This window comes from Motacilla alba, chromosome 7, assembly GCF_015832195.1.
Source record: "Motacilla alba alba isolate MOTALB_02 chromosome 7, Motacilla_alba_V1.0_pri, whole genome shotgun sequence".
NCBI classification, from domain to species: domain Eukaryota; kingdom Metazoa; phylum Chordata; class Aves; order Passeriformes; family Motacillidae; genus Motacilla; species Motacilla alba.
In genome coordinates, this window is record NC_052022.1 from 343329 (window position 1) to 365821 (window position 22493).

The following is a 22493-nucleotide window of genomic DNA, read 5'->3' on the forward strand; positions in this document are numbered from 1 at the left end:
ATTGTAGTTAGAGGCACATCTTTCCATTTTTAGAATGCCTTACTTCAGCTCCATAGGAATATCTGCATTTCAGATGGCTGCTATTGAAGCGTCCTTTCCGGGCCTGTGGAGCGGGCAGGGGCAGCGGGGCAGGGATCCCTTGGGCAGGATGCACAGCGAACCCCGGCCGGGCGGAAGGGAGGCATCCACCAACACCCCATTACTGCCCGGCAGAAGCTGAGAACACTTGGCACACTAACCATTTATGCCACCTAAAATGAACCATTTCAGTAAGGTGCTCCAATTACAGATAGTAACAGAATGCATATCCACCCAACAGAATTTTCTTGCCTGTTTGTGAGAGACCACTTCAAACCCAAAACATTTAAAACTGAGCTTTTCAGCAATAGCACAGGAATTCTACAGAGGTTCACACCATTGGTTTTTATTCTTTAACTTAATATAATATAGGACATTCTCTATTGCTTCAGTCCTCATACGACCTAGAGGTAAAGCTGCAAATACCAGAGCAAATGTGAACATGCCCAGCAAGGAGGGGCAAAAGTAGGCTCAAAAATCTACCTTACACATACTGTGTTTAAAAGAAATGTGTAACACTGCACTTCTTTTGTCAAACTAAAGCCCAACAAAAACTTGATGAAAAATGTCATATATATATATATATATATATATAGTCTGCACATAATTATTACTTCAAATAAGGTTTTCAAAGAAGCTGCTTCTTTAAAATGGTAAATACATTTTGTAAGTTGTTTCTCTACAGTAATGCTGCTGGCTAATTCCAAACAACACTCAGCACACATCTTCTGATGAATACTGTCAAAATCTTTTTTATATGTTTTAAAAGTAGCCCTCAGCAAGGTTACTAACGCAGACTGCAGATCAGCACATTCCCATAGAGCAGGGTAAACATGCACACACATTACCTTGTCCCATTTTTATCTGTTCTTAATACTGATGCTGCTGCTGCCCGTCATCCTCTTGGTGAGCCACAGAAAGGAAATGCCCAGGAATAAGCAAGAAGTCCCTTGTCACTTATGGTCACCTTAAAAGACAGCATTTACTTAGAACTGAACTGACAGAGCACCCTGCCCGCGTGTCTTGGGGCGACATCCTGGAGAGCTGCCGTCCTTGGGCACTCGGGGACCCGAGCACGGCTCCCTTGAGGCAGGGCAGCCACCACCCACACACAGCACGAGGGCTGAGCAGAACCATGCCAGGTTGATAATCCAGCCCAGAACAACCCAGGCTTCCTCCCAGGAGTACTGTCCTGGCCACACACTGCTGCTGTGGCGCCAGGGACAGCGGGAGCACTGTGGCACTGCTGGCACACCCGTGCCTCTGGGGTCAGGCCTGCCTCTGAGGCCAGAAGCAGCGCCAGGGAGCCAGCCCTCATCTTGGTGAAGCCAGTCTGATACTCTTCCAAAGCCAAGATCACTACCATCACTACCCCTGTCCTGCACAGGAATGAGAAATGAAAGCATTTAAAGAAAGGAAAAGGTGGTAGAGCTGGCACAGGACAAAGCTCTGACACAAGGCTGGTTACTTGTTCCACATCTTACACCAACAAACACCATGCAGGGGTGGGACAAGTCTTTAGACTCCGTTATCCTTAAGTAAGTCTTCATGAAACTGTTTGCTGGAATGGCAATATGAACTGCAGGTTTCACACTGAATTCTAAAGAACTGATGACCCAGCCTCACTGACAACCTTTAGCAAAAGACTGAAAAACTTGCGCTGGTACAAAGTACAGCATGCTCAAAGCTACCAACTTTCAACAGGAAAAAAAGGCTTCCTTAGTAAGCTATCAATTCACTGTCTTCACAACAGACTTCTGTCATATTTGGAATTTATTAGTTAAAATCTTAATCTATCCAGTGAATTGTAAGACCCGCTGAACAAAGCAAAATTCAAAGGATAGGAACAGTCATGTCACCAGGAGTCATAGAAGGTAATTACCTCTCTGAAGGCTGTTCAGTTTTGTAACTGGAGTTCCTGCACATGACAAAGGATAGAGGTTACAGCATAGCCATTAAGTCTGTTCAGACAACCTCCAGAAGAGACAGCTGCTAGCAGTGGCCACTGACACTTTGGGTGTGAGCTCTACTAGAAAGAGACACCACCAGGATCTCGGTCCCGTGAGACCCAGCTGCTCAAGACATCAATGGAGGCACAAATAATCAGCACAGTGGTAGGGCACAGCTATTCATTTAATGGATATGGTGACAAAAAAATGCAGTTAAATAAAAAAGATTACTCAACAAACTCAAGTCTAAAAGACAGAACAGAAAAAAAAAACCAGTTGCCAAAATCGCTATGGAGCACATCATTATGGACTGATTCAATTTCTAAATGGAAAGATAATTCAAGTAGGCAGAACTGTAAGTTAGGTGGTGGATTTAAGAAGAACCAGTCTTATAAAATAGACACCAATGTGGTGATATGAACCAGCTGAACCCAGCAGAGCTGATCTCCTGCTCCCAAATAAATCCATAGCTATCCAAAGCAGTGGAAGGGATGACACACAGAGGCATGTAACTAAGCTAATAGAGGAATCCTTATCTGGGAAGCATACCTACTTTTAAAAAGAGATACAAATGCAAAAGAAGGTTGATGTTCCCTTCCTAGCCTAAGGGGAGAGGAGAAATCTACCTGCCTGCTGCTGTTTTCCAAGTCAAATAATGGAGTTATGAAAAAGCTGGAGACAAGCAAGCTAAAGCAGCACAGCAACTAAGAATGACAGAAACATCTGTCTGCAGAGAAAACACAGCCAGGTAACAGCCCGGCAGGTACCTCAGACTAAAGTAAACACAGTCTCTGTTGTCAAATGACCCTCATTATGTAAGCAGCCTGCTTGAGGGAAGGAAGACAAAGAGGCAGAATTAACTTCTCCATCCAGAGAGAGGTTTATCCACTAGGAATCTTCTTGTGATTGATCACACTTAACACTGGCAAAACAACGGGCCTTCATATCTTCCAAATTTGGGGAGGTTTTGGTAGGCAAGAAGAGCATGGGGCATTAATCTTGCCAATGCTCTTTACCCAAGTCACAGACAATGACCAAAGAAAGATTGTGTGACAGTCAGGAAGGTCATCCCCAAGAGGTAACTGGAGAGAAGATCATAGCTGCTCCTGCGAGATGGCCACAGTGACAGCACATGCTGTCGTTGAGGGCACCAAAAACACACTTCCAGCAGAGAATCTGAAGTGTTGCTCCACTTAGAACAAAATGGAAGTTAACTCAGCACCTGGCACAGGCCTTGATTCTCACATTTGCAGTTGGTTCTGCTGGTCTGCCTGAATTCAAAGTCTGTCATGATGATAAAGAAACCAAATCCTCCTTTTTCATCACCAGAAAGCTTTCAAAATAGAAACTGAGAAGATATTGTTTTCTGTGAATACTTGGTGTAAAAATACGGATAAGGAAACATTTGAGAGAAGACCAAACAGGTCTTAAATGACCATAAAGAAATTTATCACTGTAGCTACAAATTAGGAAATTTCCCAGTGGAATGAACATTTTGGAAAAGTAAAAAAGTACAGTGAATATACCATTTGAGAACAGAATTCCTGTTGGCTATGTTCTCCACTGTTGTAATTGCACAGTTAGGATCCATAGAGAGGACTCTATCATACCGGTACACCTGACTTATTTTTTCTTATTTGTACAAATAAAATCATATCTACCTTAAGAGGAGTCAAAGTCCTTCAATCAGAGTTAAACCAGCAGAAAGTAGCTGGCTCCTCTGGGATGTGTTTACAGGCAGTACTGTTTTGATTCACGTTCTGCTGGCATCTCTGCAGCTGGAAAATGTTAAGGTCAAACCAAGGGGATTTGCTTGCTTTCCTCCTGTGGCAGGGCCATTTCAGTTAGGACTCCAATAAAACACACACCTGTATCTTCATACAGTAGCTCAACTAACTAACAACCAAAGCTATTACTGCATCCAGCACCCACCCATAGCACTCCAGCAATGCCAGGAACATCTGCATACCCACAAAATCACACCTTCAAGTTCCACCTCATTTAAAGTACAAGCTGGCATGTGAAAACCATTAGTTCAAGTCACTTTGTCTCCCTCCTCTAGTACTGTGTCAAGACTTCACATCTTGGTTGAAGCTCACCTGGGATAAAGAGGGATCTGATCTTGTCAGTCCAGCAGGAGCAAGTCGAGGCCACAGCTGCTGTAACATACCCAAAGGAGTATCACAGCTGTAGCTGTGCCAAGATAAACAATAACGTGGGGGACACGCTGATTGTCCCCTACCCAAGTCACAGTTCTCTCTGAATCTGCTGTGTAAACCCACACAGACCCTACACTGCAGGAAGTTTGACAGACATGTTCTTTCATCTAGAAGAAGAAATTATCAATGTTGGCCAGGTGAGAAGCACAGTCACTGCATCTCCTAACACACACACTTCGAGACAAAAAAGGCAAAACAGAAATAAACCAGGGATTAGCACCACCTCAGTCAGTTTCACAGGCCCACTGCCAGTATCCTGGACAAAATTAATCATATCAAACACCAGCTTTTGTTTCAAGGGAAACTGAGTGAAAAACTGATGCACACCTAAAACTCAAAGTTTGACATTAATGTTCATAAATCTATGATGCTGTCTCACAAATTTAACACACCAAACTGATTCACATTCATATTGAAAAAGTACATTGGCAAGAAGTCTGAGCTTTGGAGCATGCCAGGCTGAACATCAGTATGGGCCTTTGAAAGGCAAAGTCCCCCACACTACAGAGCAGAGAGCTGCTCTCTCCATGCACTTTGTGAGAGAACAGCCAATGCATTAACAAGCACCCTATTCCAAAAAACAGCATATCCTCAGCGACAAGCATTGTATTCCCACTGAACTGTGCCATTGCAGAGACTGAAAAGGGCCCAACACCACGAGCACATGGCAAACCCAGCTATCCACAAGCCCTTCAGAACAGCTCCAGTGCAGCAGAGCAGAGATCCCTCTGGCTAATCCCGGCTGACAGGACCTGAGCAGTGGGTGTTCTGTACCCCGGGGCTCTCTCCCAGCCTGCACTAGGAAATGAGCTGGCTGCACAAACACTGCATCTTCCAGCCTAGAATCTCTACATTCAGCTAAATTATGGGGACGTAATTGTAAAGGAGATAAATTCCAACTTAAAATATATTTTTAAAAGTTGTGTAAATACTTTGAAAGAACACCAAGTATTAGCTGTTTCCCAGAAGTTTTTTTCCTATAGTCTGTAAGGAATCTTTTAAAAGCTCCAAGTACAAGTGATTCTTGCAACAAAAGAAATTGCAGAACAGTGGTTATTCATCTGTTGTCTAGAACCAACCAAAACTTGGTTCTGAAATACAGGTCAAGCAAGCTTTACAGTTTTGAATTTCAACAGACTAAACTCTTCTATAAGGATTTTCACCTCATACTTTGGTGTAAGAAATAATAAAATACATTGACAAGTATAAATCCAAAAGACAGCAATACAAAAGGAGGGTTGATAAAATAAATGATGTAAAAATTTACAACGTTAAGAAGCCTGTGTAGATGTCCCACGTACATCCCTGCTCTCCTCCTGCCCCAGGCTGTTATAAACTGCCAGAGCAGAGGCTCTGGGGCTGGTTGTTAATTAGTTCCTGGGCATTAGCAGCATGACACAGCAGAGCTTTCACATGTAGTATTTATGTTTGTACTAGGGAAAAGGACACACCACCCTTGAATTTCTGGATTTACAAGGCATTTTTGCTTCCAAGATAAAAATCCAAGATAAAAAAAACCCTCCAAGATAAACATCTCGATTCTGGCTATAATTCTGTGCAAGATGCAAACCATTTCAGTCAGCTAGAGGATGGTTCTAAGCCTGGAGATCCTGTGCAAGGAGGGAAACAGCCGAACGCAATCCATGCAGCAGCACAGCCTGTCTCCCCTTCCTCCAACATGTTTAAGTTTGCCCACTAAAGACTTGGAAGTGAGACAGACACGCCAAATATTTGGAAAGAAAACCCTCACAGGCAGGTGGCTGTTTGCCACGCAGACAACAGTAACAAGTTCTTCCAAAGGCCTGCCTGTGTCAGGGAACCTGGGGGAAGGAAGAACCAATTATCAGCTCCAAGAGAAGCAAGAGCAATCCCAGAAGTGATCTGCTCAGAGTCAGCAGTTCTGCATTTGGTGAGGACATCCCATACAAGCAGAAGGCAGCTGCTGGCCTGCGGAATGAGGCCTTCCTGAGTGCTGCACAGCTGAAGGAAAGGCTGCCTGAACTTTTCACACCAGGGCATTCTTCTAAAGCTTGATCCATCAGCTTCCATGCACAAGGAAAAAGGACACGTTTGTGCTTCCGAACACAGAAAGTGTCTGCGCAGCAGAGTCCTTTGTTTTCACCATGCTCAATCACAACACCAAGCTGGAGAACAATCAGTTTGGAAAGACAGGATTCAGTAAACTCTGGGAAAACAGTCCAACACTCAGTGAAGAGCTGAGGACTCCAGGTGCTCCTGCAGCAGCCCCAGCAGGCCAGCCTGGAGCAGGGCTTTGTTGTTTGGGTTGGAGCAGACTGGCTTTCATGCAGCCATCGGTGTTCCTGGCTGGAACTTCCACAGCTGCTCCACCTGTGAGAGGAGCACACAGGCCTGACCAACACACCCTTCACCGCATGGTCCCTTCCGAACTGGAACACCTGACCAGGTGGAAATACCATCCCACAGTGTGCACCGCTGCGCATAAAGCACATTCTTCAACTTTCTAAAACAAAAACCAACCAAAAATCCCTGGAATATTGCCATAGTAAACATAAATGCTCTGCTGTAATATGATTCCTGTGACATATTGAGATGCACAGAAAACAAAGGAAAAATCTGGAAAAATTGCATTAACTTGAATTATCTTTGCTATCTAAAAAAAGTAACTTCCTTTAGTATTTCAAATTTCAGTCTGAAATATACTAATATTTATATTATATGTTAAATCAATACACTAGTAATACAAAACAATTCAATATTACCACATTAACTAGTACAATGAACTGTATCACTAAAACAGCATTTGCTGTATTCTGACAAGGCAAGACTTCCTAAATGCAATGCACTTCACACCTCCTAAAAGCAGGAAGTTGTGATTCAGGATATCTTCTTTTGTATCTATATTTGCAACAGTAAATAAGATATCTAAAATCTACCCATTATGAACAGCAATAAATGCATAAAGTTTAACAAAAAATGTTATCCTCCTCCACTGTGTGACTACATTTCCAGACTGGATCAATGCAGCAGCAGCTCCCAATGGACAGTGGGTGGTTCCTTCCAGAGAACTCAAGTTAGCCAAAATAAAACTCAGCAGCTCATCAGACAAATCCAGTTCCTGGACTCAGTGTGCCTTGCTAATTCAACACTTTTTAGCTGCATATTGTCAGGACTTTTTTTTTTTTTGGGATTTGGATCTTTTGTTGTTGCAGTTTTTTGATTTTGTCTCAGTGTCAGTACATGACCTGATGAATTTTTTTCCTGCTTAAAAATAACCTGGGTTCCACAATTAAATTAAAAAACTCTGAGTGTTGAAAGACTGACTACGTCAGCCTGAACAAAAAGCATCCCACAACAGGCAGTGCTCTCTACCAGAACTTCAGAACTCCTTAACAAGTGTTAAGTTCTCAAACCACAGGAAGTTTTTTCTGCCAGTCTATCTATTCTGTGAAAAACACTAAACTAGGATTTTTTAAAAACTATCTTCTGGAAAATTTTGTATTTAATGACAGTGAATTTTCCCAAATCTCACTGTATGCTGTTGCTATGATTTATGCTAAGGAACAATAGCAAAACTAAGAAAACTCAGAATTTTCTTTCTTTATATGATAGTCCAAATAACAGAGCAAACAGGCACATCTCACAAGTCCACAACCAGTCTGAGATTTCTGGGTTCAATGTTTTTCCATCTCCCATCCAAAACATAAACATGTTCCCAGGAACAAGCGATGCGTTGTATCAGTCACCTCACTGCCAATATTTTAGATTTCAGCTGCAATATGGAGCTGGGTATTTTCATGACTAGTTATGAGGACACAGCTGGATATGAAGGCTATGGAGCAGCAACAGGAGGCAAGTTCTGTCAGCATATCTTTGATTAGGGCTGAATCAAACGACACAGCCCAGGTTTAGTACTGGCTCACAAGCACCCTGGATAAGGTGTGTGTTACAGAAAGGCATGTTCTTGCTATCTTCTCCAGCTGTTCCATAACTTTTGCCTTTCTGCCGGTAAGCTCTGTGGAGCACAGACTTCCCTCTACTTCACAGAGGGCCACGTCAATTTGGAGTTTAGGCACCAGTATGATACAAATTAAATCTCCTTTCACGATAGGCTATAATTTCAATACTGCTGTGTATTTCTCAATAATAATATAGGTAATTTTGTTTTTAAATAAAAACATTATGAAAATACTAAGTCTTTCTGAGAACTGTTTCCCTACATACCTTTAGATACCACACAAGACTTGAGCATGAATTAGCAGAAGACGATTGTTGAACACCATTACATAAACACACCTGTACACAGAATGTCTCCAGTTAACAGTCCAGTGCTCCACCTGTCCAGAAGCCACTGCGATCAGTTACATCACAAATACTACCTTGGGTTCATTTTGTGAAAGATACCAAATGCTTCAGCTTTAAGCCTGTCACATTGACATGGAAGTTAAAGAATTATCATTTGTCTGAAATCATTTCAGAGAGAGGTGAGTTTCTGTGGTTTTAGTTTTCACCAATCAGATTTACCTGCATGATAACAAATGTGCCAATACTTAATTCCCAGGTTACACAACTGAAGTTCTGCCAAGGCAAGACAGGAAGAACATGGGTTTGGAACTGAAAATGTTTCCTTTCAGAGCACCTAGGATGCATTGCCTGCTGCTGCCTTCCTGGGGAAGAGGATAGAAATCCACCACAAAATGGCAATCTCCCATTCACATCAGATTTCTAGCACAGATGGCATTAAGTAAGATCATATAGAGCAAACTAAGGGATAGATTAGGCGCTTTCTATTGGGACAAGTGGAATACAAATGTTTTTGAGTCCATTTATAAAAACCTGTCAACAGCATAGCCCAGATGACAGTCTTTGGCTTGCCACACCACAGACAGAAGATGAGGAGCTTTTGATAAAAAGATAAAGACAGGAAAGTTGTTGGCACCCACAAAAACAAACAGGAATCTAGACATTTTTTGATGCTTCTTCCTTGTTCCTTACAGCTGGACCTCAAAAGACAAACGGTGATATTTGGCAGCACACCACAGCTCCTTCTTTTCCTCACTTGCTCCCAGACCTGTGCTACTCCTTGCCCTACCTGCACTAGGAAAACTGTCCCTACCTTCAGCCCCTCCACCTCCTCCTGGGACGTTCTCCCTCTTGCTCCTGCTGCCTCTGGAGGTGGCCCCAGCCAGTCCAAGGGCATTTCTTGGACCGACCTGATGCAGAGCTACCCCTACTGCCAGCCAGCACAGGTGCCCCAAGACACGCAAACCCTTCAGGGCTCCCCCATGCAATGCTCTGAGATGCACCTCGCTCATCAGGGAACGGCGTGCCCTAAACCCCTCTGCACGAACTCAGCAAACCCCGAAGGCCAGTTCATTCCCCAGCCTGCACAGGGGCTGTGAACCACCTGCCTCACACATCCCAAAGATCCCACAGCCACCGGGGGATTTCATGCACTGCCCACAACCACCAACCCCTGCACAAACAGTAAATACATTAAAAATCCCCCACCGAGCTGTGATGCAGAATGCAGGTTTCAACTTGTGCACCTTCAAAGAATTCACTATAGATTCCTTTCTGCTCTTTAATAATGAGTTCATCACAACATCAATCAAAACATTAGATCAATTATAATGTTAATTGAAGGTTCACAAAAACACACTACATTTCAGTTAGAACACTACATGGGGGGGTAATTTTACTTATTTCTTGAATAATGGTTTAATCACCCTCAAATGAATAACAACTCCTGGTTTCATTTTCTCCACTAAAATAAAGACATATTTTAAATTATATTTAAAAGCAATTAAACAGGAAGTTGACTGGTCTTCAATTCCTAGTAAGGAAATTTCTTACCTAGCTAGGTAAAATCTCTAAAATGCTAGGCAAAGTTAAAAAATAAGGGGAGGACATCTGTAAGAGATGGTCATGGAGACATTTTGAAGAAAAATAGCAACTTCTTTTTCTTAGTATAGTAAAATTGATTAAAACTAAAGTAGGAAAACACATGTATAACAAAAGCACGCAAAAAAATCTGTTAAAATGGCACCTTGTTTAAAAACACCATACTCAAAGAACGGATTTTTCCCAGCTTTCCAAAGTCATCTTTTTTTCCCTGTAAGAGTGGGATGCAATGAAGAGGACCAGAAAGTTGAAGACAGCCCCACACATCCTCCACGGATCGGGGCAGCCACAGGCTCTGCCTTCCCGCCGGCAGGGAGGAAAGGCAGGGGAGGCAGCAGGGAACTGGCCGGGCCGGTTCCCAGCAGACACCACCGGCTCCTCAGGAAGGAGGGCTGACTCACACAGCCCATCCTGAAAGGACAAGCCTGTGCTGGAGCCACCTCCCTGGGCCTGGACACACGGCCTGGACACACGGCCACTCCATGGCTGCCCTGGGCCTGGACACACGGCCACTCCATGGCTGCCCTGGGCCTGGACACACGGCCACTCCACGGCTGCCCTGGGCCTGGACACACGGCCACCCCTGGCTACCCTGGGCCTGGACACACGGCCACTCCACGGCTGCCCTGGGCCTGGACACACGGCCTGGACACACGGCCACTCCATGGCTGCCCTGGGCCTGGACACACGGCCACTCCATGGCTGCCCTGGGCCTGGACACACGGCCACTCCATGGCTGCCCTGGGCCTGGACACACGGCCACTCCACAGCCTCCCTGGGCCTGGACACACGGCCTGGACACACGGCTGGACACACGGCCACTCCATGGCTGCCCTGGGCCTGGACACACGGCCACTCCACGGCTGCCCTGGGCCTGGACACACGGCCTGGACACATGGCCTGGACACACGGCCACTCCATGGCAGCCCTGGCCCTGGACACACGGCCACTCCATGGCTGCCCTGGGCCTGGACACACGGCCACTCCACGGCTGCCCTGGGCCTGGACACACGGCCTGGACACACGGCCACTCCATGGGCCTGGACACACAGCTGCCCCACAGCTTCCCTGGCCATGGACACACGGCTGCCCTGGCCCTGGACACAGCCTTGACACACGGCCTCCCTGGGCCTGAACACACGGCCACCCCATGCTCTCCCTGGCCCTGGACACACGGCTGCCCCACGGCCCCCAGCCTCCCATGGCCCAGCTGAGCTGCCATGACACACCACTCCCCGACCCTTCTCCTTCAGCCTTCCCTTTCAACGACAGAGTCGGAGATTCCACTATCAAAAAAGAAGATAATTAATCTTCCGTGAAAGTGATGGACTCCTTCCTTCCTCCTGAAATCCACACCTCTCTTGTCTGCCTCAAAATAAAGGACAGAGGTACTAAGGGCAGCAAGAGGGAGAGGAGCAAAGGTCTGAAGGCTGCTGCCAGCTGCAGAGATTTAACTGACAAGACACTGGAAGCAAAAGCTTTGGGAAGGTCACCAGAGGCAGTTTTTGGCTGTCTTCATCCACCTCCTCCCCCTCCTCCGCAAACCTCCCCGGAGCAGAATAAATGAGTATTCTGTTTGGATAAAAGAACATGAGAAGTTATCCAATGAACTAGGACATCTCGCAGGCCTTAGGAAAAGCAGCTGAGAATCAGCAAAGCTCCCAAGCATGCCCAGAGACCGCTCAGTGCCATCATCCCCTCCAGCTCCATGCCCAAGCTCTGCCGCCAGGGCCAGCACAGCCTGCTCCTTGGGAAGGGCCATTTCCACAGGCCCTGGCTCTGGGCTTGCCTGTGGTTGCGTGTTTACTCCCCATCTTCACTAGCATTTGAACTGCCTCCTTGCCAGCAACATTGCAATCAAGGCAGAGGCAAGTGGCAAGTGATAGCTACTGGCCATGCCCAACAGCCCAGTTTCACATCTGGTTTCTGGTCACTCGCACACAAAGCTACGCCAGGCCTTTGTCTTTTCCCACCTCATTACTGAAGTTCAAACCAGTTTAACTTTGGACTGGCAGTACACACCACATTCCTAAGGATTTAACATCTTATTTTTGCTTGATGGAAAAAAAAACACCAAACTTCACCAAAAATGCTGAAAATTCCAGAATTCTGACCCGCACCAACACAGGCTTCCCAGGGAGATGTCCACATGCTTGTTGCACATGATAGCAAAAGATGTTGTTCAGTAGCAGCTCCTGGCAGCCCTGGCACACAGAGCTGCTGTCCCCACGGGGCAGGCTCTGGACACGCTCCTGCAGTGGGGTGTCACACAGCCCTGGCACACAGAGCTGCTGTCCCCACAGGGCAGGCTCTGGACACGCTCCTGCAGTGGGGTGCCATGCAGCCCTGGCACACAGAGCTGCTGTCCCCGCGGGGCAGGCTCCAGACACGCTCCTGCAGTGGGGTGCCATGCAGCCTGGCACAGGGAGCTGCTGTCCCCACAGGGCAGGCTCTGGACACGCTCCTGCAGTGGGGTGCCATGCAGCCTGGCACAGGGAGCTGCTGTCCCCACAGGGCAGGCTCTGGACACGCTCCTGCAGTGGGGTGCCATGCAGCCTGGCACACAGAGCTGCTGTCCCCGCGGGGCAGGCTCCAGACACCCTCCTGCAGTGGGGTGTCACACAGCCCTGGCACAGGGAGCTGCTGTCCCCACGGGGCAGGCTCTGGACACGCTCCTGCAGTGGGGTGCCATGCAGCCTGGCACAGGGAGCTGCTGTCCCCACGGGGCAGGCTCTGGACACGCTCCTGCAGTGGGGTGCCATGCAGCCTGGCACAGGGAGCTGCTGTCCCCACAGGGCAGGCTCTGGACACGCTCCTGCAGTGGGGTGCCATGCAGCCTGGCACACAGAGCTGCTGTCCCCACGGGGCAGGCTCCAGACACGCTCCTGCAGTGGGGTGCCATGCAGCCCTGGCACAGGGAGCTGCTGTCCCCACGGGGCAGGCTCCAGACACCCTCCTGCAGTGGGGTGTCACACAGCCCTGGCACACAGAGCTGCTGTCCCCACAGGGCAGGCTCCAGACACGCTCCTGCAGTGGGGTCCAGTCACACAGCCCTGGCACACAGAGCTGCTGTCCCCACGGGGCAGGCTCCAGACACCCTCCTGCAGTGGGGTGCCATGCAGCCCTGGCACACAGAGCTGCTGTCCCCACGGGGCAGGCTCCAGACACGCTCCTGCAGTGGGGTGTCACACAGCCCTGGCACACAGAGCTGCTGTCCCCACGGGGCAGGCTCCAGACACCCTCCTGCAGTGGGGTGCCATGCAGCCTGGCACACAGAGCTGCTGTCCCCACGGGGCAGGCTCCAGACACGCTCCTGCAGTGGGGTGTCACACAGCCCTGGCACAGGGAGCTGCTGTCCCCACGGGGCAGGCTCCAGACACCCTCCTGCAGTGGGGTGTCACACAGCCCTGGCACAGGGAGCTGCTGTCCCCACGGGGCAGGCTCTGGACACGCTCCTGCAGTGGGGTGCCATGCAGCCTGGCACAGGGAGCTGCTGTCCCCACGGGGCAGGCTCCAGACACGCTCCTGCAGTGGGGTGCCATGCAGCCCTGGCACACAGAGCTGCTGTCCCCGCGGGGCAGGCTCCAGACACGCTCCTGCAGTGGGGTGCCATGCAGCCCTGGCACACAGAGCTGCTGTCCCCGCGGGGCAGGCTCCAGACACGCTCCTGCAGTGGGGTGCCATGCAGCCTGGCACAGGGAGCTGCTGTCCCCACAGGGCAGGCTCCAGACACCCTCCTGCAGTGGGGTCCAGCCCACGGCAGCCTGCCAGGAGCGCGCTCTGCTCCCGGGCACTGCTCTGCTCCACGAGCACGGCTGCTCATCCCAGCACCTCCATGGAACCCACCAGACTCACTGACTGGCTGAACGCGACAGAAAAGCAACTGAGAGCAATGCAGACTGTGGCAGTAACAGGCTCACAAACTATGCCTTTCCAGACAAGTATCACAAGTTCCACTTGCTTTTTTAGGGGACTTTTCTGTACCACATTACACTAAGTACTAAACCTGATACTAAAGCAAACTAGTCTACTGTTAAGCTCACTGAACCTCCTCAACTAGCCACTGCTTTTATGCACCAAAAAATAACCAAATGTTGCAGGACTTGATTATTTTCAGCATCAAAATTAAGAAAAAAAAATCCCCCTAACAAAATGTAGACATTACTCACACAGTCCCATAGTTCAGAACTGCTTTACCTCTTCATCTGTACTAAAGGTATTGAAATAATCCACATAAAGTGAACCAGAAGTACATGAAGTTCTTGTTTATATTTTCTGTTCATTTAAAATGCAGCTTTTCTCCAGAGAGTCTTCTCTCAGTGAATGTAGATTTCTACACTAAACAGCAAACACACATTACTAATTAAAATTACTGCTATTTGTACACAGCATATGCTATCACTGAATATGAAGAATACCTCAAAATGCACTACAGACACTGCTTTGCTATTGCAAGAAGCTTCTATAAAAAGGTAGAGTATCCTATAACTGTCCCTGTTTACATTGTGTGACTGAATTCAACTGTTCATTAAAAAAGGATCCTGCATTACTATTGAAAAATGCAAACTCCAAAAGGCGTTATCTTGTTGACGTTCTAAGAAAAATCAGAACAAATTCTCCCCTCTCACAGAAGATGACTCTCACAAAACTTTCTCCAACTGTGTTTCAAAGCAGAACTTCTGGTACCAGTACTGCTATTTGTGCTGAACATCTAACAAGATGAAAGGGAAAAAGACACAGTTTTTACTGGAAAGGGCCTATCAGCTTTTCTGCCTTAATTAAAAATATTAATAGCATTTTATTTCAGCAGCCACAGAGCACTCCACAAGCAATTTCAACAGAAGGAGAAAGATACTGCAACCTACCTTTCCACAGTCAGGTTACATTTACTTGCATATAACATTGTAATGTTTAACAGGAACATTACAGGATATAAACGCCAGTAAAAAGCTTTTGCCCCCAACACACACTGCCCGCACTTGAAATATGATGAATATGACTGAATTACTTTCTCTTCACAAACTGAACAAGCACATCTAGTAAGTTCCCATATCTTTATCGCAATGAACAAATTATTTGATGTTGACCTCAAAAACACAGTTATTAGTTAAGGGGAAAACATTATCATCCTTGTAATCTCCTAATCTCTAAACTCCAATTTATCAAAAATTGACAATGCTGAAAAAACTGAAAGGCCAACTCATGCAACACTAGCGCTCTCAGTCCAACCACACCTTTTCCTTCAAACAGTGGAATCTGGAAGCAATGACTAATGTGAAATTAACAGGGAGCGGGTGGCTATCTAGAAAAAAAAAAAAAGTACAAAGGTCTATGGGGCAAACAGAGGCACTTCAGACACACTCAGTTCTCTGCCCGTGAACCGGTGATGTCTCCTGAGCGTCAGCCGGGAGGAGAAATGGACCAGAGGGGGCTTGAGTCATCAGCTCCGGTTTTTCTGTGCCGAAACAGCCTGGCTTCAGCATCAGCATTTGTTTTATTGCGGCGAGACTTCATTTCCCAGCTCTCCCAGCCCAAGGCACGGCAGCCGCACTCGGTAACCGGCACCTGCAGAGCACTTTCTGCTCCCGCACTCACTGCAGCGTGCCCGAGGCACGGCCAGCCGGCGGCACGGCCACCTGTCCCCGCGGCCACCGCCGTCCCCCACCCTGCACGTGCTGCTCCGCCGCCTGCCCCGCGAGTGCGACCGGGGACAGGGGCAGAAAACACCGCAGGAAGTTACTCCAGCCCCAAGAGCCGCGCTCCCGCTGCGCGGGCCGAGGATGCTCCGCGGCGCCCGGCACCCGGCGACGGCGGCGCGGCTCGTCCTGCGGTCACACGAAGGGTGCAGAATCCGGATTTAAACCCCGCGCAGGGAACACCGCGACGGCGGCGGGGCCAGGCAGCCCGGGAACACCGGGCGGCAGCCGAAGCCTGGGACTCCGGGGAGCAGCGGAGCGGCGGCTGGGCCCCGCGGCCGCCCCGTGCGGGCACACCGGGGGCGCAGGGCCCGGCACTGCCGGCTGCCCCCGCCCGCCCCGCCATCCCCCGCAGCGCCCGCCGTGCTCCCGCCCGGCCCCGCCGTGCCCGCGGCCGTGCGGCGCTGCGAGGCCCGGTGGCCCTGCCCGCTGCGGCCCCGCCGGGCTCGCGGCTCCGGGCGCCGCGCCGCGCACACCCCACGCCCACGGCGCGGCCGCGGACACCGGCGGGCCCGGGCTCCGCGCTCCCGCCCGGCGCCGCGCAGCGCCCGGGGCAGGGGCCGGGAGGCGGCACCTCCGCCCGCAGGGCGCCTCCGGGCGGCTCCGCCGGGCTCCGGGCGGCCCCGCGGGCACGGAGAGCGCGCGGCGCTCCGCCTGCGGGGCCGCCCGAGACGACGGCTCTTCGGCCCCGATGCCCCGCCGGGGTCCGCCGCCTCGCCTCCCGCGCCGCCTGCCTCGCCGCACCCCGCCGCCCCCTCGCCCCCGCCGCGCGGCGGCCCCGGCCCGCGGCCCGCCCGTGCCCGTGCCCGTGCCCGTGCCCGTGCCCGTGCCCGCACTCACCGCGCGGAGCGGCCCCGCGGCCCCGCCGGGCGCGCCCGCCCTACCCCGGGGTCTCCATGGTGGCGGCCCCGCCGCCCGCTCCGCCGGCCCCGCCCCGCCCGCGCGCCGCGTCACGCGCCGCCCGGCCCGGCGCCCGCTCCCATTGGCCGGGCGCGGCCCGGGGCGGCGCCCCATTGGCTGCGGCTCCGCGTTAAACCCGCCAATGGCGGCGCGACTTGAGGTTACCGTGGTTACCGATGCCGTGAGGGGGAGACGGCGCGGACGGGACGGGACGGGACGGGACGGGACGGGACGGACCGGACCCAACCCCACCCCACCCAACACAACACAACCTAACCCGGCCCGGCCCGTGCCTGCGGCGGCAGCGCCGGGACAGCCCGTGCGGGCGGGAGGCGGCTCCGACACCACCCGCCGGACCCGCGGCGGTGAGTGTCCGAGCGCGGCGGGGGCGAGCGGTGTGTGAGTGGATGGACGGAGCAACCGGTTGCAAGATGGCCGGTGCGGGGTGCCCTGCTCGGGCCGGCCGCGCCCGTCCCGCCGAAGGAGCGGAGCGGGGAGCAGCGCGGGGCTCCGCCGAGCCGGGCCCGTGTGCCCCGGGCTCCGGGAGCTGGAGCGGCTGGCTGCCCGCGGTCCCGCCCCGCTCCGCTGCTGTGACCCGCGGGACCGGCGGAGCGCACGGCCCGCTCAGGCCCGACGGGCTACGTCCAGGTGTTTGGCAGAGATGGGAAAACGCTTTCCATAGTGTTTTAACATCCTACCATTTTACGCTTCCAGTAGCAGCCGAACTCTCTTGATGGCGTGTGAGGAGTCATAGACGCAGAAAAGAAAAGCCAGTACACCTCAAATCGCCGTAAAATATTTCAATTACAGGCTTTGGGCCTGTTAAACGCTTGATCAACTTTTTGCATCCCATGCGTGACCTGGCCCCACCATCTCGGTGTGTCTCGGGAGTGTGACTGGGGCCGTTCCTCTCTTTCCAGCCTCCCGAACGGACTGTCCCGGTGTAGCCCAAGTGTGACTGGTTTTCCATTGACTTATTCTCTCCTCCCGCCCTCGCGCCCTGCAGGTACGATAGCGATCGACGCTCTCCACTCAATTGAAGGACACTGTAAACGGCTCAGAGGAGCCAAAACCACAGGGCCACTTGAATCAGCAGCTCTTGCTGTCTCAAGAGGTTGTTTCACTCACCCTCTTCCCCTGTTGTATAGATGTGGATGGTGTAGGAAGCCTGCTGCAAAACAACATGAAAAAAGCATCCACACAGTCACTTGTGACACTGTCCACTGTCCACATCCACACAGTCACTTGTGTCTGTTTTTCCATCCAGCTCAGTTTTTCGGTTTAGTGCTTGATGGGGTGAACCATCGTTTTGTTTTAGGCATAAGGACACAGGAACTCGTCATGTGGTTTAATTGGTGCTGCTGCTGCAGGTACAATTATCCTTCGTTAGCCCCTGCTAGGAGGGAACGGCAGGTAACAAGGAGGAGGCAGGTGAATGTAGAGAGTGACCTCTAAGCTCATGTAGTCCCTTCTCGGAATTTCCCTCTTGGAATGAAATCTGCCACATGGAAACCATGTAGGCGATTGGTAAGATATTTAATCTCTGAGGGTGTTGTTACTATTTGTATAATTATTTGTATGTTGAATAATGCAGTAGGAACTCCTACACTATGATGATATCCACATGGAAAACCCTTGACAGCTGCAAACAGGAGTCTTGAGTCCTCACTGCTCTGAACAATCTCATGATTTGTACCATGTGAACCACATATCAAATATTACCAAACTAAAAGGGTGGTCTCTGTCTAGGAAATGGGAAACAGGAGCTGAGGGGAATAACAGTAGAAACTGAGGAAAATAAGGAGTAGTAGGTGTGAAATAAAATAACTGGCGGAAGGGTCAAATGAGAGTGGAGAGCTGGAGTAAAGGAAAGATAGAATGTGAACTAACTAGATCTAGAATAAAGGGAAGAGAAAACGTGGGATGTGCGAGAACTGTGACCTTCCGTAGTTGCAAGGTTGCTTCTACTGAAGGTGTACTGGATTGATTTAATTACCTTCATATCAGTCTCAACTGGTTTTCACCTGAAATTTGGGTATCATTGCTACGCTGGCTTGACTGTCACAGATAACAGCTTTTGGAAAGGAGGAAGCTCACTCGCCCCTCGGTAAATGGAACAATTCCTGGATGTCGTTGTGGGGGCTGTGGAAGGCACAGCCTGCGGGCAGGATGTGGCACAATGCCATCCCCGGCATCCCCGGGCCTGCCCGGTTCTGGCTGGTTCCAGGTGATCAGGAGCAGGCTGCTCCAGGTGCCTGCATCCCTGCGGAGCCCTGCACTGCAGAATCTGGCTGTGCTTTAGAGTTTCCTGTTGGGGTGGGATGGGAAGGGTAAGAAATGCTGTTGGGAAGGAGAAGGGCATCTTGAGTCGGTTTGTTTTGGCACAGAAGAAGGAGAAATAATGGAAAGTAACATTTTGAGGTCCTGTCAGATTTGGAAATACATTGAATGACTGTCAGTGAGGAAAAGCTGTTTGGTTCTGTCTGGTATTAGTCATACCCTCGTAGCTGGTTTATTTGTTCTGGCACCCTGAGCAGCCAATACATTACATTGTCTAATTGGCTGCTGTGTGTCCCAGTGCAGCAGCCCTGTCCAACAGGGATGACACAGGCTGTGGAGAGGCACCCCATCTTAACTTCCCAATGCAAAGGGCTGCACGGAGGCTGATTCTCTGATTTCTTATCCCATTAGCTGAAAGTGGCCTCTGCCAAACACACGTTTAAATTCTTACATCACTTTTAAAATCGGCAGCAAACAATTCCATTTTCTTTTTATTCACCTTCTTCTGGATGCGACTTGCAAGCAGGATGGTCTGTATCATTCCATTTGGAAAGCCATGATTCCACTGCGTTTGCAATTCATAACAACCCAGTCTCATGTTTTCCTTTGGGGCTGTGCTGGTTTCTCTTGAGCCTTAAATCTGACCCCTTAAACTGACTGTGCTCATCTTCCAGTGCTTTGGATGGCAATGTTGTTAACAGGTATTTGCTAGTTGTTTCACTGCTGTTGTGTTTCTTCAGAATTTCCAGTCATTAATATGTTTTTCTGCTTTGTTTAATCTATTTTGAAATGAATCCTTAATCTGGTCTTGCTTTATATATATATTCCACAGATGTTTACAGCCCTTGCAGAACATTGACATGTCAATCTTTTAATTTTAGTGATAAATATCAGTCACAAAAACAGTGTTGTTTGTTTCTTTGGGGTTTTTTTTTGGTTTTTTCTGCTTTTTGTTTTGTTTTTGTGAATTAGGTTGGTTTGGTTTTGTGGGCGGTTATTTGGGGGAGGCTGGGGGTTGTGGTTTGGTTCCTGCTGGAAGCTATTTAATGCTACCTGCTTTAACTGTAATGTCTTCCAGATACTGAAATTATGAAGGTTTGGGGGAAAAAAATACCTGGAGAAGAGAGTGATGGCATGGCAGGCTAACACAACACATGAACAGCTGTTTGGTGTTCACATGGGGAGTTATTTAGATATGTGGGGGTTTTTCCTCTCATTAAAACCTGCAATTTGATTTCAAAAGTTACTACAAGCCATTGTGTTGATGTCACAGCAACTCAGTCAATCACAATACAATTGATTTGGGGTAATTTTGAAACTGTAATTTCATTTGGTATAGAAAGCACTAAATGTTCTCCTACTTTTTATTGTTTAACTGGGGAGGTGAGGCACCTAACAGGTATATTTCTAAGGAAAGTGGTGGGCTGACATTTTGCTTTTTCATTGAGGGCTTTTATAGAAACATTCTGTTTCAGACAGCGCCATTCAAAATTACTGCTCTGCTGTGGATAGATATTACTCTTTCCCAGTGGTAAAACAAAGTATTGAGAAAAAACTATTGGATACTGACAGGTTGTCTGCACTTTCCCTTTTCTTGCATGGCTTTGAAGGATCAAGTGGGAGTATTCGATTGCAGATGGTGCACAATGCTCTCCTTGCAGAGCCCCGTGCCCTGGCCAAGCCCAGCTGCCATGGGAAGGACAGTAATGCCCTGTTATGGTGCTTCTCTCCAGCCTTCCCAGTGCCAGCAGCAGGGTCCTGCGGCCATGCAGGGGGCTGCTCTGTGGAATGGATCCAGCTTCCCCAGAAACCTCCCTGGCGCTATTTTCCCAGTTGGATCAGTTTCCCAAAGCGCACCGTTGCTGCCCGTAATTCCTGCCCCCAGGAATGTGCAAGCAGCCGTGTGCAGCGGGACTGGGGGCTCCTCTTTTGCCCTGGACACCTGTTTCAGGGAATGGAGGTGGTTTGAGGAGCACAGCTTGCTGCCCTGTAGTGTAGCTCAGTGACCTCTCCTGGCAGCCCCCCGGATCCTGTCCCAGTGTGTTGTTCAGCTGGTAGCGTGGTGCCAGGAGCGCAGTGAGGGTGTTGTGTGTGGGCAGCAGGACAAGGGATGTCCTGAAGTGAGCTGTGCTGCTGAGGCCAGCTAATGGTGAAATTGGGTTTCATCACGTGTGCACCTGTAAGTCAGGGCTCCCCTAGGGTACTGCAGCACCTGGAAATAAGCAGGCAGCTTGGCAACAGCCAAGAGAATGAGTTGGAGAAAAGATGGCAGGTAATGCTGAGTGAGATGTCCAGTAAAGACAAGGTCATCAGCAGCTGGTCTGTTCTGTGGGTTTTCAGGTCCTAAGCTTGTAATTGTTGTGTAAAAAAAACTTAAAAAAAGAAAAAAAGAAACCCAACCAAAGCCCACAACAACTCTCCCCAAAGTCCACAAAGAAATAAAAATCCCTCACCACCCCAGCTCTGGGCAATGCAGGTACTTCTATCTGCTCAAGGACAGGGCAAGGTCTGCTAAAATCCTTTGCAGTTTCTACCAACTGCTACAATTGCTGAACAAAATATTATCTATCTTCTTACTAGTTTGTATATGAGGCTGGAAAAAATGTTGAGAAATTAACCAAATTGTAATCTTTCTTACCAGACCAGGGATACAGAATGTCAGGCTGAAATCTAGAGATACTTCTGAATAAGGAGGCAACAAAGAAAATGTATATGCAGAAAGATTATTTAATTCATGTTTACAGACTGTACTTTTCTGATGGCTGTGACTGAGAGGCCCCAGACAAGGATGAGTTGCTTTTTGTAGTGAGATATCAGACAACATTATGCAATAATTTAAAGTGAAGTTGTGCCAAATGCTTCCCTGCACATAACTCTGGGAATTTGGCCTAGCAGAACTGGCAAAAGCTGTACAAAATGATACTGATGCTCCTGACAAAATGAGCTGCAGTGGCTCCTAAATCACATGAATTATCTGTCCCTCTGGCTTGTCTCTCATAGGCTGCAGACAAACGTTCTGCTCCGACTCCCACTTTACCACTGAGACAAAAATCATCTGTGCTGGCTTAAAGGACAGTGCCACAGAGTAGTTGGTGCCAGTGCTACCTCACCAGGTCCCTCAGGTCCTCTCTGCCCCGCGGGGTTTCCCTGGCTGTGTGTCCCACCTGCAGCTCGGGTGGGCAGTGGGGTGTGAGCTCGGGCAGGTGAGAGGCAGATTGCTCTGAAGTGTAATTGTAATTGTGCAAAGGCTGCAGCTCAGGTGGGCAGTGGGGTGTGAGCTCAGGCAGGTGAGAGGCAGATTGCTCTGAAGTGTAATTGTAATTGTGCAAAGGCTGCAGCTCGGGTGGGCAGTGGGGTGTGAGCTCAGGCAGGTGAGAGGCAGATTGCTCTGAAGTGTAATTGTAATTGTGCAAAGGCTGCAGCTCCAGACAGCCACAGCTTCCCTCGGTTAAACAGGGAAAAGGGTCTTGGCTTAAGGAGAAACTGGG

The 22493-nt window shown here is 49.5% G+C and overlaps 2 protein-coding genes across 3 annotated transcripts in view; one reads left to right on the forward strand and one right to left on the reverse strand.

Annotated features, from left to right (window-relative positions):
• PKP4 (plakophilin 4) overlaps positions 1–16726 on the reverse strand; it is a 67293-nt gene extending 50567 nt beyond the window's left edge. The window contains exon 1 of the mRNA XM_038141981.1: positions 16666–16726. The gene's annotated coding sequence lies outside the window, so the exon portion shown is untranslated. The remainder of the gene's footprint in view (positions 1–16665) is intronic.
• Positions 16727–17001: 275 nt separating this feature from the next.
• Positions 17002–22493, forward strand: part of CCDC148 (coiled-coil domain containing 148) — a 45548-nt gene continuing 40056 nt past the window's right edge. For both annotated transcript variants that reach the window (XM_038141990.1, XM_038141991.1), the window contains exon 1: positions 17002–17090. The gene's annotated coding sequence lies outside the window, so the exon portion shown is untranslated. The remainder of the gene's footprint in view (positions 17091–22493) is intronic.